At 38.1% G+C, this 14,745-nt stretch overlaps 1 pseudogene across 1 annotated transcript; it reads left to right on the top strand.

Moving 5' to 3' along the window:
• The first annotated feature begins 170 nt into the window (after positions 1–170).
• LOC144665512 (cholesterol 24-hydroxylase-like) lies at positions 171–13,498 on the top strand (annotated as a pseudogene). Its single transcript, XR_013572974.1, has 5 exons — positions 171–268; positions 1,680–2,340; positions 4,199–4,545; positions 10,026–10,098; positions 11,399–13,498. The product of XR_013572974.1 is annotated as a cholesterol 24-hydroxylase-like (transcript).
• The last annotated feature ends 1,247 nt before the right edge of the window (positions 13,499–14,745 follow it).

Below are 14,745 nucleotides of genomic sequence, written 5' to 3'. Positions count from 1 at the left end.
CACAACCTTGGCACTTAGTTAGAAAAGGATTTTACTTTTTTCATCCAATTGTAGCCTCTTCGCCCCTTTTCCTCCGCCCCCCCCCCCCCCCGGCCTTCACTCCCCCCACCCCCGCCCCACTCCCAAAAGGGCATTTTATGCGAGGGCTCTGGGCATGAACTCGTCTCCAGTGCCTTTTCGGTGTTGAGATCCAAGATGGTGGACGCTCCGACAGTCGTTTACTGATGTGAAGCCGGTATATTTTTTTACTGTTCTTTCATCGTGATCGGTAGGTATACTTTTTTCATATTTATTATTGATAGGTTCTTGATCGATAATCTGTGCTCACATCTGGCAAATTGGTCCTTTCTGTTACAGAAAACAGCGGTCTTGTTCTTTTACCCGCCCCATCTGCGCCATTAATTTTATTTGGATCGATTTTACATGATTTGTTACTGCATTGGAAAGGTGAAATTATTTTACTTGGGATTTATAGTTACATAATGAGGATATATTTGATCTCCTTTTCATGACTGTTAATCATGAAAAAACTCTGGGATTTAACTTTTGGATTTTTGGTCTCCCTTTATAGGGTGTTCTGGGAGTCTTTTGGGCAAAACGCCAATATCTTTAGCCATCAAGGTCTCCATTTTTAGTTTTTTGGCATCTTTTAGGGGTCGAAAAGGTAAGCTTGAGCTCCACCCAGATTGGTCTCATTTGGGTTTTTTTCAAAATTTCCGACAAGCATCCCTACCCCTTTCTTACGGGAGTATAGGGTTAGGGTTAGTATGTTAGCATGCATGCTTCCATTATAATTTCTAATAGCAAAAGTATAACCCTTCAAAAACACCCTCTGGAGGAGGCTTATAATTAAAACTACCTTAAATTTTTTAAAATGATAGTGTTGCTATGGTAACCTGAAATGTCAAGAGAGTACCATATTTATTTCGATTAAGCGCCCTGGGCGCTTATTAAATTATTGGACCCTTGTGAGTGGGTGCTTAATCGAGGCTGGGCGCTTATTAAATTTTCACCATTTTCAGCAAGTAGAAGGCCTATTTTGCAACAAAACAATAAATAATAACGAAATTTGAAGATGTACCAAAGCAGAATGTTATCTGTTTATTGAAAGTTTCTGTAAAATACTAAGAAAATTTGGTCTTCAGGGAGGTCTCTTAGTAGTACTTAGTCAATTTTGATCCCGTTGTCACTAAGGTCAAGTGAATAAATAATAATCAATACTACTCTTGTTCGCTTCAGTATTTTTTTTTGGGGGGGGGATGATTTACTTTTTTAACCTACAGGGTGGGCACTTATTTGAGGTTGGGCATTTAATCGAATAAATAGGGTCAATGCTGCACATAACAGTTGGTCATTGGACATTGGCTGACCAAAATTTGCTCATGTCCGACAAAATCCCTAGTGTGGTCAGACATGATGTCCGGACAAAATTTTTAGGTCATAAATCATTTTACGGCAACAACGAATAAAATTCAACCTTTTGTTTTTGGTGACGTCCGACCAAAATTTTGTTCTGTCTGACCAAGATGGTGTTATAGTAGGACATAATATTATGTTCCAAGTGAAAAAATTATTTGCAGCCCTGTAGGGTTCTCATAATTTGTTCAGTGATGTTTGGGCATTCATTTCATACCATTTGTGTTAGTATTGATCAACTGTTTGTTTTGTCTCGTTTTTAGAAAGTGACTGGAAGCTCACTGAGTGGAATTAGCAAGATAGAAGTAGTTATCCATGATGGTTTCAATCATTGTAAACTTGACTCAACCTTTAGTAATGTTCTTCGGAGCTTTTATAATAGCGCTGGTTACTGCATTCCTGATTTTTGTCATTTTTGTATGGAATGAACACCGGAAGTATCGTCATATTCCTGGGCCAAAGAGGAAGAGCTTTTTCTGTGGAAACATGTCAGAGCTTGAAGACAAAGGAAAGCTTACATGTGAAATATTTCTTGATCATGCTGTTATTTATGGACCTGTTTTTGTGTGGTGGTATTATTTCTCACCCATTGTGGTAATATCAAGCCCAGAATTGATAAAATATGGGCTTATCACTTTGAATCTTCCAAAGTCACCCTCATCGTATGAACAAGTAGCATATTTGTTTGGAAAACATAGATTTATAGGATCTGGCCTGTTTACTCAGCTAAGCCATGAAAAATGGAAGCAACAGCGACGCTTGCTAAATCCAGCCTTTCATCGAGGCTATTTGAAAGATCTTCTGCCGCAGTTCAACTCTGTTGCAGATGCTCTAGTTGCTAAGCTGTCAAAGGTTGCCGATGGTAACACTGTTATTGACATGGCTGATGAATTTCAAAAAGTGACTTTGGATGTCATTGGAAAGGTATTAAACATATGACCACATACCTTACTCTCACTAAATTTTGTGAGTAGTTAATTTTGCGAAAAATCAAGAGCCATATTCCGCGAGTACTTAATTTCGCGATTTTGAGAGGGAGGTACAATTGGAGTGTATTAAATTTCGCGATTTTTATTTATTCTTTAATATAAAGCTTTGACTTCAAAACTGTAACAACATAAATATGAAAGTCATCGGAAAAACAGCAAACAAAACAATATACACATAACAAAACATAAGGTATTCAACAAGTCTAAATACCTGAAGGCTTCAACCCTCCAAGTTAAGACCATTTTAGTCGCCATGGCGACTAAAATTTTGGAGCTGGCAACTAAATTTGAACCAAGGTCGGCAGCCTGGCGACTAAAATTGAGAGGAATAATTGAAAGTAGACACACAAAAAAAATTTTTGTGATTTTAAGAAAAAAAAAAAAAAAAAAAAAAAAAAAAATTAAAAAAACACAAAACGAGAAAAAAATTAGTCTCAAGCCCTGGAAAGCATCAGCTTAATTGGTGACTAAAGTGTTTCACTGGCGACCAAAACTTGAGTAGTTGGTGGCCACTAAGGAAAAAAATAAACTTGGAGGGTTGGGCTCATCTACGAATGCAAGAGCGAGATTTTGAAGAACTTGGCGGCAGAGAACAGTTCGAACAGTGCGACTGATAGAGTGGGAGATATCTAATGGGCAAAATTAAACAAAAAACTCCTAAACATGAAGCTAAGACATGTTGAAATAACTATGATAAAACACATCGAGTTTCAGTATTTTTATATTATGAGTACAATTTAAATTTCGCAGTTTTAAACTTCGCGTGTACTATATTTTGCGAGTAAATCGCGAAATTTAGTACTCACGAAATTAAGTGAGAATAAGGTAGTAATTATATGCTGTAAAATGGCCCAGCTCACAACGAGTCTCTCGTAGCTCAGTTGGTTAGAGCGCCCAACCGGTATCTGGGAGGCCATGGGTTCGATTCCCGTCGGGGACTCAGAATTTTTTCTTTGTCCCATGCTCGTGTCATGTAGAACATCTTATCTTTATTATTTATTACCGAGCTTAAAATTTACCATCTTTATTATTTACTACAAAACTTGATGAATTCGACATTGCTGATCCTAGCAGTATGCAGGACGCGTGTCACATATCACCTAGTAAAATGGCCCAGCTCACAACGAGTCTCTTGTAGCTCAGTTGGTTAGAGCGCCCAACCGGTATCTGGGAGGCCATGGGTTCGATTCCCGTCGGGGACTCAGAATTTTTTCTTTGTCCCATGCTCGTGTCATGTAGAACATCTTATCTTTATGCTGTAAAATTGTTCAAACCTATCCAGTTAGATTTTCATTTTTCATTGTCTCATATTGATTGTGATAATCTGAAATAAAATCAAACTGGTTTGAAAATTTTTAAACCAAAAATAAATTTAAGCTACATTTACTCCACCTCTGTAATAGAGAAACCCCCAGGGGGGGTCCTCCGGGATCCAAGTGACGGGGATGTGCGAAGGATTTTTTTGGGGTCGAAATTTTCGATTCCGGGATTTTTTTGGGTAGGAGAATTTGGCAGGTATTTTTTTGGGTGACTTGATTTAAATAGGGGATTTTTTTGGGTATTAAAATCAAACTAAAGTGCCTTGGCGCGGCCTTGGCAATTAAGGGGTAATAATATTATTTGACTAGGGATTTTTTGGGGCGTTTTTTTTTGGTCCAGGGATTTTTTGGGTCCTGAGTTTTGCCTCCATTCGATCATCCCCGTCACTTTGATCCCGGAGTACCCCCCTCCCCCCCCTGGGAAGAAACCTTCATAATACGGACACTCTTCCCTTATTTTTGTTTTTATTTTAGGTTGCATTCAGCATGGATTTGAGGTGTCTGGATGATTCGAATAGTGAAGTTCATAACTGTCTCTTGAGATGCTTGGAAGGTTATGAGGAGAGCTACAAACAGCCCTTTCTATTATGCCTGCCTTTTTACAAACGTTCATACCAAAACACTGTTTCTCAGTCAGTGCTTGTTTTACGCAAACTTGCAAAGGAATGCATACAAAAACGACAGGAAGCTATGAAAAATGGACAGCCTCTACCAAATGATAAAACACATACTGGGAATGATTCTTACGGCGGATATGCAGTCAGAGCAGAGTGTTACAATGGAGGAGTTGGTTGATGAATTCCTTACTTTTTTTATAGCAGGTATATTATATCACTGATATCTAAATATGTATTCTCCTAAATAGCTACTCTTGCCATCATAAAACACAGATTTTTGTCCCAGTTTCTAACAATTCTTGTCCCATGAGCCCCTAAAATGTCCCTCTAAAGGCCCGTTCATCGCGGCGACTTCCTGCAACTTCAACGCAATTTTGCGGCGATTTCGCCATGAAATCGCCGCAAGGTTGCACGCGTGAAAACTAGAGGCAATAAAATCGCCGCGAGTCGCAGGAGTTTTGAACCTGTTCGAAACTTGATGCAACTTCGGCGCGACGAAAATCGCTTGTGTAAACGGGCCTTAATATAGCCGGTGGAGCCTGTGCAAGAAACAAGTGGCTCTGGGGACACATGATTGGCTGGATTTTAACGAAGAGAGTTTCAAATCTAGCCAATCAAATCAACCAATTTAAACTCATGCATAACAAGGGGATTTTAAAACCGTTACAGTTCTGAATCATTTGATTGGCTGTTCCTTAAATTGTTAAAATCCATCCAACCAAATGATATGTCCCCAGAGCCACTTCACTGTTTGTCATCAAGTGCACACAGGCAAAAACGGACTAGTGGCTCTGGGGACTAGGATGTTTTCCAACCTGGCCTTGTTTACCATTGCTCGTTCAGGGTTGTCAGTGGGTTTTTGAGTAGCAGGTTCCAACCAAAAAGTAGGTGGCTACGAAACACTCAGAACTTGATAATGGACACTCAGAACTGACCTACTAATATTTGGAGTAGCCGGCGCAGAATTCAGAATAGACGGTGAAATGCGCCGGTTGCCAGCTTATTTTGACAACCCTGTTCATTTCCTATGCTCATCAGGTTCTGTCCCCCTGTTATCCACAATCAACCCCCTGCCTGCCACTCTGTCTGTCTGTCTGTCTGTCTGTCCGTGTCTCCTGCCATTACAAAAAAGCTGTCTTTTTCCCAGTTCCTGTCCCCTTCTTGCACCAGGGTTGCTCCCAGCCTCTTTTCTCCCACTTCCTGTAATCTCATAAATACCACCCCCCCCCCCCTTCTCTCCACCTGATGTTTTTCTTGCTACCCTTCTCTCCCAGTCCCTCCCCATTCTCTTTTGGGTTCTTTGCCCTGTTTCCAAGTCTCTCCCTCTCCCTACTAAGTTTAGTTAAGTTAGTGTTCAATAAGTGTTCTTGGAGTGCAAAATAGTTTTTTTAAAAAACAGACGTTTCGGGGAAACCCCTTCATCAGTGTAAATGTTCACATTTCATATTCTTCATATTGCGAACCCAAAAAAATACATGAGCCTGAAATTGTACACCCAAAAAAATACCTGGCAACAAAATTTTCTACCCCAAAAAGTACAAAACCTAGCACGTTGAAGGGCCATTCCATGCAAAAGTGGAAATTTATAAAAATTCTTAACTTTAGAATTTGCAAACAAATAAGCCATTGATGATTTCTCAGAAGATCATTTCTTTAAAATTTGACGAAAAAAATCCCATTGCACCTCTGGGGGGGTACCCACGGGGGTACAATTTAGGCTTAATATTCTACCACTAAATTTGAACCCAATGAACTAAAGCTTTAGCAAAATAAATAAGGAAGTTCATTCCATTGGTATATTAAGTTACACATTGTAATCATTGCTATAATGAGGTACTTTGAAATGATATAGATCATTATGAGTCTGATCAAGTTTAAACAGATTATTAGGGTGGTGCACATATTGTCACGGACGTTACATGACCACATTGCCAAAACATGGATATTTTTATGTGACAACCTGACATTTAATCAGGGTATAATGCCCTTTGTTTTATTCTGTTTATAAGTTGAAGGGAACAAGAAAATGGGTGGAAATTTCCATAGCCACTTTTATTTAAGAAGAAAAATGCGTCACGGACGTTACAAAATTTTGTCACGGATGTTACATCATTAGGCTGCAGACAAAATAACAGGGTTGTTAAACAGTAAGACCTTGCCTGAAATGTCTGAAGTATTAAAACCAACTTAGACTGTTACAATATTGATTGAATTGTAATAAAGAAAATTGTTAAAATTGTCGGGAACTAATTTGTATGACATGCCATCCTTCTGGTAACTTGATGTTACCATGGCAACCATATTTTGACAGGCATGTCTTTAAAAATCTAATTTTTTTCCTTTTTAAATGAGAATTACCTGCTTTTATGCAATACTTGTTATTTACAGACCATTTTAGTCTGCTTTGTTTGTTTTAATTACTTTTAGTCAAATTTGGATGGTTTTACAGAAATGCAAAAATCCAAAATGGCCGACTTGTAGTATGAAGACCATTCAGCAATTAACACATGTATAACCATTCCATCATATGACATAATTATGTCAAAATAAAAACCCCAGAGGAAAAAAAAAACTTTTGAACTAACTTTTAGTGGCTCATTACTCTTATCAGAGTAAAGAAGCCGGTTGGGCAGGATAGTCTCCTCCACCAAAACTGTTAAAGAAGAAAAAAAAAATTGTGGTGCAACAAGTTTTCTTAGTTAATGAATTTTATCTCAGAACATACTTTAAAAGTTAAAAAAAGCTTTTTAAAGTTGCAAATTGAATGTGGCTACAAAAAGAAGCAATTTTGGTTTTGTTGCTGGGACTGTGTAACATCTGTGACACTGGAGTGTAACGTCCGTGACGACACAATTTGTCTCCCCATTGCATCACTGAGAAATGATGGTTTAAGGTTTGATAACAAAATTAAACTTTCACCACACACTAACAAATGTGGCTCATAGACAGTCCACTAGAATTTCAAAATTCACAGAAATTTTTGCTTATGTAGTCATCCCTCATGTAGTGGTTGATTTTCTTGTAACGTCCGTGACGCTTCTCTTGCACAGAATTTTAATAACGTAATTAAGTGCAAACTTCAAGTGGCCTGAGCCACAGTTTTGTCCTATTCTGTTGAAGTGTTTTATGTAAAAAAATACAAAATATATTTTGCACTTTGTAAGCTACAAGGAAAAATGATGCTCAAAATTTCTCTGACATGTAACGTCCGTGACATGGAATTGACCTGATACTGATTTATTCAATCAAACAGACTTTAAGTCCTAAAAAAATACATGACAGATCTCTTGACCCAAAAAAAAAAAAAGGGTGTAAATTTTCAACCCAAAAAAATATGTCGGACCTCCCCGTCATGTATACTGCAAGTACCCCCCTAGGTTCACTTTTCTTACATACCGTATTTACTTGAACAAGCGCTGCAGCACTCATTAATTTTTTTGCGCCTCAAGTGCCACGCTCATTCGAGGGTGGTGCTTATTTAAAATTTGGACGCCACAAAGAGTCATATTTTACAGTTATCAAAACTAGTACCTTCTGATTGTCAGTATTTGTCTCTTGCTGAAGAGAGTAGTGGTGCTAGCTGGCCTAGCAAAGTTTGCGGCCTTCACAACATTTACAGAACCTCGTATTGTTAAGAATGTTGGATACTAGAAAACAAATGGGCAAGCAGTAAAACAACCACTTTTAAACTGCAAATATTGCTTTTGATGAAACGAAATGTCAAGTTTGTTTTAGAGCTGCTTTGTAGTGTAGTTTTTAGCGCCACATCGGGACTGCGGCGCTTATTCGAGGGCGGTGCTTATTAACTTTTTTGTCCCAACTGCGGCGCTTATTTGAGGGCAGTGCTTATTTGGGGGCAGCAATTATTCGAGTAAATACAGTATCCAACAAATGCTGTCATTTTGAATTCGTAGTACCCACTGCCATTCTCTGGAGAACGTTTTATTCCTACCGTTTCCTCCCATCGATATTCCCACCTCTGTCACTCTCCATAGTTACTATATAGAGGATATTACATGGTTGCGCGGAGATATGAAATTTATCTTCGAGTGTTCAAATCGATATCTCATGAGTGAGCGCAGCGAACGAGTGGGATATCGATTTGAACACGAGAAGATAAATTTCATATCTCCAAGCAACCATGTAATATTCTGTTTATTATATAAACCTACTAATTACGATGTTTTTGACGATTTTCCGAAGATTACCGACCATTTTCCGAAGATTTCCGAAAATTTGCAAAATGTTGTCCGAAGGTCGTACGAATGTTTCCGAACATTTCCCGAACTTTTCCGAACTTTTCCGAAGATATCCAAAGATTGCCGAAGATTGTCGAGGAAAATCCGAAGATGTTTCGACTTAATATCGATTTACTTTGGCTTATTTAGCATTGAAACAGGGCAAACTTGTCAGAAAATGTTTGGAAATCGATATCTTCACATGTGAAAATAACATGTTATTTTCACATGTGAAGATATGATTTTTTTGCGCGAAAGATTTCCTGGTATTTCACTGATGTTTATATAATAAGTTTATGTTACACCTGCTTTCAGTGTTACTTGCATAGCTATCTTAAAGTTTCTACATCCATCTTTTGACATACCATAAAATTCTGGTTATAAGCCCCTCCGCTTAAAAGCCCCCACGGTTATAGTCCCATCAACCTGGAAACAAAAAAAAATACATCCGATTATAAGCCCCTCCGGATATAAGCCTCCCTCTGCTGGATGACAGTACTAAACAGCAGGTGCTATAAATGTTGCATTATTATGCGTTTTTAACTTAAAAACGTTTTTGATCAACACTCCCGTAGATCGTTTCGAAAAATTTTTTTATTCCGCTTATAAGCCCTCCTGGATATAAGCCCCTCCGCTTATAAGCCCACCCAAAACCCCTTACGAAGTTGTATAACCAGAATTCTAAGGTAGTCTTTTAACATCTTCTTTAGACATGGTGTTTGACACATGATGAGCCAATCAAAACCGATGCATACCGGTGTTGATTTCATGCAAATGAGCTTAGAAGTTCAGAAGGTCATGCTTGTGGGCTGTGATAAGTGGATTTTGAACGGTCTTGTTTGATTAGCACGTCAAAAGATGGATGTTGATATAAGAAAGCCGCTATGCACGTAACACTGAAGTGGTGTGGCAGAGGACGCAAAGTGTCCATATTGTGAATTGACTGACTCCATAATTCACACTTTCTACAACTGTAATTGGAGCCAATTATTCTTCGCAGAGGTTATAAAATGGTTTAATAAAGAAAATGCCACCTCTCTCACCCTCTCTCCAACTGAATTAATTTTTGGTAAGGACAAGGATAACATAAACAAAGAAATAGATATCATTAGAAAGTTAAACTTCACCTTTTTATATGCAAAATATTATGTATACAATCAGAAATTATTGAATGGAAAGGTGTCATTAAAAGAATTCTTAGCCAATGTAAAATTCAAATACATCTTCGAAAAATTTAAATGTAGTTAAAGCGAATTATTTGAAATAAGAGTGTGCTGTAAGATGAGTAATTAGCGTCATTATTCCAAAGATGTATTGTAATTTTCGATCTAGAAATAACTATATTATACTTGTAAGTTTTTTTTCTTGTATATGTATATTGTATATTTTCTTTGTATATATTTAAAAAAAAAAAAAACTGAAAGTGGAGGTAATTACATTTCGCAGGTCAGGACACAACAGCCAATCAACTGAGCTTTGCCTTGCTAGAAACTCTTTTGAATGAAGAAATTGAAAACAGGTAGGTCTCGGATGAACACAAATTACAAATTATATATAATTATTGTTTTAGTGATATTATTAATTTATTATTTCATTTCACACTGTCATTTCAGATTGCACACATAAATGTAGCCTATGTAGCAGCTGATTCCTTTCCAAATGTGTGGAACAAATGAACAAAGCAATGTGCAAACGAGCCAGTGAAAAATTAGGAGAAGCAGGGAGGGGTGGAAGGTGGGGGCAAGAAAAGAAATCCTTCCTTCCCCACCCCCTCCCTTCTTCTCCCAATTTTTTTGCTCCGCCAATTGAACATGCTCCTTGGTTCTATTGTTTACTCGCGCACTTGCAAAGGAATTCGCAGTTCCAGAAAATATTTATATTCACCCCATGGAAGGTCATTGAAATTCTGAGGGGGTGGGGGGTCTTAAAAGCCAAAAGTTTTAAAGGAAAGTATGGAGCTTAACTGGAATTTCCAGAGGGTTGGGGGATTCAAAGTAAAAACCTCCCATGGGAAAGGTATTGATTATTTTTATATTTTTCTGGAACAACACAATTGACTTCTGTGCAGGCTAACGTATGAATATAGTTATAATAAAAGTGATAATTATTATTAATAATTAATTAATTCAGATGCAGTCCCAAGTATTCCTGCATACAAACATGGTTGTTCAAAATGTTGATTATTCCATTTGAGTTTTGAACACGTTTTGATGTGATTTCCATTGCCTTGAGAGTGCCAGCTATGGGAAAATGTGACTGATTTGTTATTTAAGTGATGTACTATTAAGGGCTTGCATCAGTCTATGACAACATATGACAAGTCCATAGAGGGGGGCGTAAGGGTTTGCGGTGATGCGGTTTTGCGATATTTTTTGTGCGGTTTTGCTGTAATTTTATTTTTAACCCACGGTATTGCAGTTTTACAACACTTTGCGGTTTGCGGTAAATACAAGTTTAAGGTCGCGGTAATCGGTGAGAAATATTTCTGTGGTGATATAAATCGGTTAGTTTTCCAATAGAGACTTTCGATGTCCGGCTGTTTTGCTTGTTATAGCGTGAAAAATGCTTTGTTAAACAACAAAAAGTGTTCTGTGAATACGTAAAGTTACATTTCGATTGTAATGCATCCTGATAAGGACAAATTTTCTGTGTGACTCTCATTTGTATCGGTGGTTTCGGGCGCATTTCTATGCGGTTTTGCGGTTTTGGAACCCCCCTTACGCCCCCCTCTCCATAGTCTACTATGTAAACTTGTTCAGTAACAAATCATGTATTTCGTATGTTTCTGTGCTATTTTCTTTATCTCACTTACTTCACAGGTTATTTTCTGAAGTTGACAACCTGTTAGGAACAAAAGAAACTGTTGAATATGACGACACTACCAAACTAGAATACCTTGGGCAGACCCTCAAGGAGAGTCTCCGCAAACATCCACCAGCTTCTGGAACCATGCGAATAACAACAAAGCCAGAGATGTTTGGACCGTTTCAAATTCCCAAAGGAACAAAGATCCACTTTTCCATCTTTGTGTCCCACCACTTGCCGCAACACTGGAACAATCCTGACAGCTTTATCCCAGACAGGTTTTCAGCCGGTGAAAAGAACAAGATCTCAAACTTTGTATACTTTCCTTTCTCTTGTGGTCCAAGGGTTTGCATTGGTAACGTTTTCTCCTCCATCAATGCGGCAGTTCTCATGGCACGCCTTTTTCAAAAGTTTAAGTTCCAGTTGGTCCCTGGGCAGGATGTGCAGCGAATTGAGACTCTGACTCTACGACCAAAACAAGGAGTCCTTTGCACCATCCAGAAAAGATGTGCTGCATTAAACTGAGTAGTATACGTCTTAACAGCCGTCTGACTTACAAGTGCCAAGTTGATTACCTAGTAGTATATGAAAGATTTGATGGAAAAAGGGTGGTAGCGATTTTTGGCTAAATTTTATTGAACATTGCAGATTTGCAAAAACAGGTTTACTTAATGAAATGAGTTGAGCTTTGCTGGTGTCATTGTTCTGAGAAACAAAAGCTGGTTTCCTTTGTTTAAATTGTCCATCAAAAAACTCTTTAAGAAATATAATTGCCACCAGGAAAAACTGAGTTTTTTGCAAACATTAAATTTTAAAGAAAATAAACACAAAGGAAAAACCAGCAAAAAAAATACTGGACAGTGTTTTATACCTGCATGCAAATTTGGAGTTATTTTGGCAGTGTTCAATTTCAGCCAAAAAACTCTTCCACCCTTTTCCCATTGAACCTTTCATATTCACCCACAATAAGCTTCATGTCTATGATGTGCGACTCCAGGAAATATCCGTACCCACCCTCATTGGGTGGGGGGGGGGGGAGCTAAACTGAAATTTCCAGCTAAAGGGGAGGAAAGGGTTAAACCCCAAAAAACTTTCTGTGGGAGGGGTATGGATATTTTATGGAACAACATATAAGCTTAGCTAAGTAATAATGTACAGCTATTTCAATTAATGTTGCTGGATAAAAGAGTTACCTAACATTAAAAAAGTTAGTAAGCCTACACAACAAGGCCATGGACATGCCTTGTAATACTGCTATGACAACTAAACAACTACCGGTAAATGAATGAAATATCTAACTTCAGTTTTTCTTTCAATTTGAACATATTTTTCATTTAGGATGCAAAAAATCTAAGAAATCCGTGAAATGCCTAGAAACGTGGGGGAGGAAGGCATGATAAGCCCTAAGAACGTCTGTGTAGGAGGCTATGAAATGCCTCCTCAGCAAAAAAGTGCAACTCAAAAATGTAACCATATCATTTACGTAAAGAAATAAGTTTGGGCCACCTTAAAAGTGTGCAAAATTGTTGGTTTGGACAGCAGTCCTTTTAGAGTTGCTACTAAAACAACAAGACTAATCGGCCTTCGCTCATAGAAAACTTGGGATTGTAGTCTAATTTATTGTTAATTAAAATATAATATGATAGGATATTGTGTGACTCTTGTTTCAGCCATTGTTTGTTATCTACTGAGTGCAGCTGCTAAATTAATTTGTCTTTGAAGGTTCAATGAGTACATTATAAATTTTCATTATTGAATATAATATCATTCTTATTTATTATAATATTATTAATTTATTCCTTTGTCAAAAAGTAAATGACTTCAATGATAGTATTTATGATAGTTTATACTACAAAATAAAACTTAAAAATTATTTGGTTTCATTTTCAACTCTCAATCAATATCATGCTCCATGTTTTATATCCTTTGGGACGTTAAGTGGTAAATCAATATGGCCATGTGATACTGGGTTTTGCAAATTAAGGGTGCAATTTTGTGTTACCCGGTATATTGAATAATTTTTGTCATGTACAAGGTTATCTTCAAGTCAGGGGGAATCTTGAAATAAAAAATGTACTAGAAATAAAAAGGGATCCTGCTCTAATCCCTGTAAATATTGTTTCCGTCATTGTGTGTTGTTTGTGGGAGGTGCAGTGGCCTAATGGTTAGTGCGCTGCACTCCGGATCGGGTGGTGGGGGCTTGAGCGCAGTAACCAAGGTCATTACGGTAATTGTGTTGTGTTCTGGGACAAGACAGTTTACTCTCATAGTGGGTCTCTCCTTCTCAAACTCATTAATAATTCATCAAGTGAAAACAAAGCAAATTATAACCGTGATGGTGGTTTGGAAACCCGATCTTAATTAGCATAGATTTTTACGATTATATTTCTCTGTTTACTCTGTAGTTTTTGTTTCGATTGAGAAGATATATCAAACACTCGAGACAGTGTTTCATCAGCTATCCAAACACTTCAAAAATAAGACGCTGCGCGTCGTATTTTCAACTCTCTTCTCGGTGTTTGGATATCCCGATGAAACACTGCCTCTCGTGTTTGATATATTACATCCAAGTGTATAAAATATTGGGTACTGGTGAATTTAATGCTGGGGGGAGGGGGTAACCGTGTAGCATCCCATCCAAGGGGGAATAGAAATAGTCTTGTAGTCGCTTCATGCTACTGGAACCGGGATAAGCTCCAGCCTGATGGGCCACTTGCCTTTTGCGCGCAGACTTATCATTGTCTTTTGCTCTTGAGCAATGCACTTCAATCACACAGTGCCTCCAGCTCTTCATTCAGGAGTATCAATAAGGTATTGCGCAAACGGTTAGGACAACCTGACAAAGTGCCATGAGAGAGGAGGGTGGGGGGGGGGGGGAGGAGAAACCCACAATGTACAACAATCCTGTCCAATATGGAAGTGGAGAGGGACGGGAGCCCAGCAGAAAAGGGGGGGAGAAGGGAGGGTGGGAAGTGGGACGAAACGAGTTAAATTTTACAACATTTCATCATATTTCGCAATTGATTTGGGATAAAAAGGAGAGAACCGCTATGGAAAGGGGTGGGAGGCAGGAGTTAAAGTTACCACCATATAAATATAATGGCCTATACGGGGAGGCTCCGCCCGAAAGGGGTACCTTTTTCAGGCTTCAGATATATAAAAGGGTAGGGATTTCACAAGTTTTGGTATATGAAAGGGTATGAAAATCCGTCATTTAGGTTTTTAAAAGGGCCTTTAATTAAACTTTTTTGAACAGACGCACTTTATGGCTGTATTATTTTAATTTATTAAGCGCTGCATAAAAATGGCAAGAAAATGTCCAGTTCTAAGTCTATGCCATGTCTTTTAGGTATATGAAAGG

The sequence above is a fragment of the Oculina patagonica genome, chromosome 9, assembly GCF_052425735.1.
Source record: "Oculina patagonica isolate OP01 chromosome 9, crgOcupat, whole genome shotgun sequence".
In the NCBI taxonomy this organism is placed as follows: domain Eukaryota; kingdom Metazoa; phylum Cnidaria; class Anthozoa; order Scleractinia; family Oculinidae; genus Oculina; species Oculina patagonica.
The sequence above is the reverse complement of the archived record's forward strand: the minus strand, read 5'-3'. Positions and strand labels throughout refer to the sequence as shown.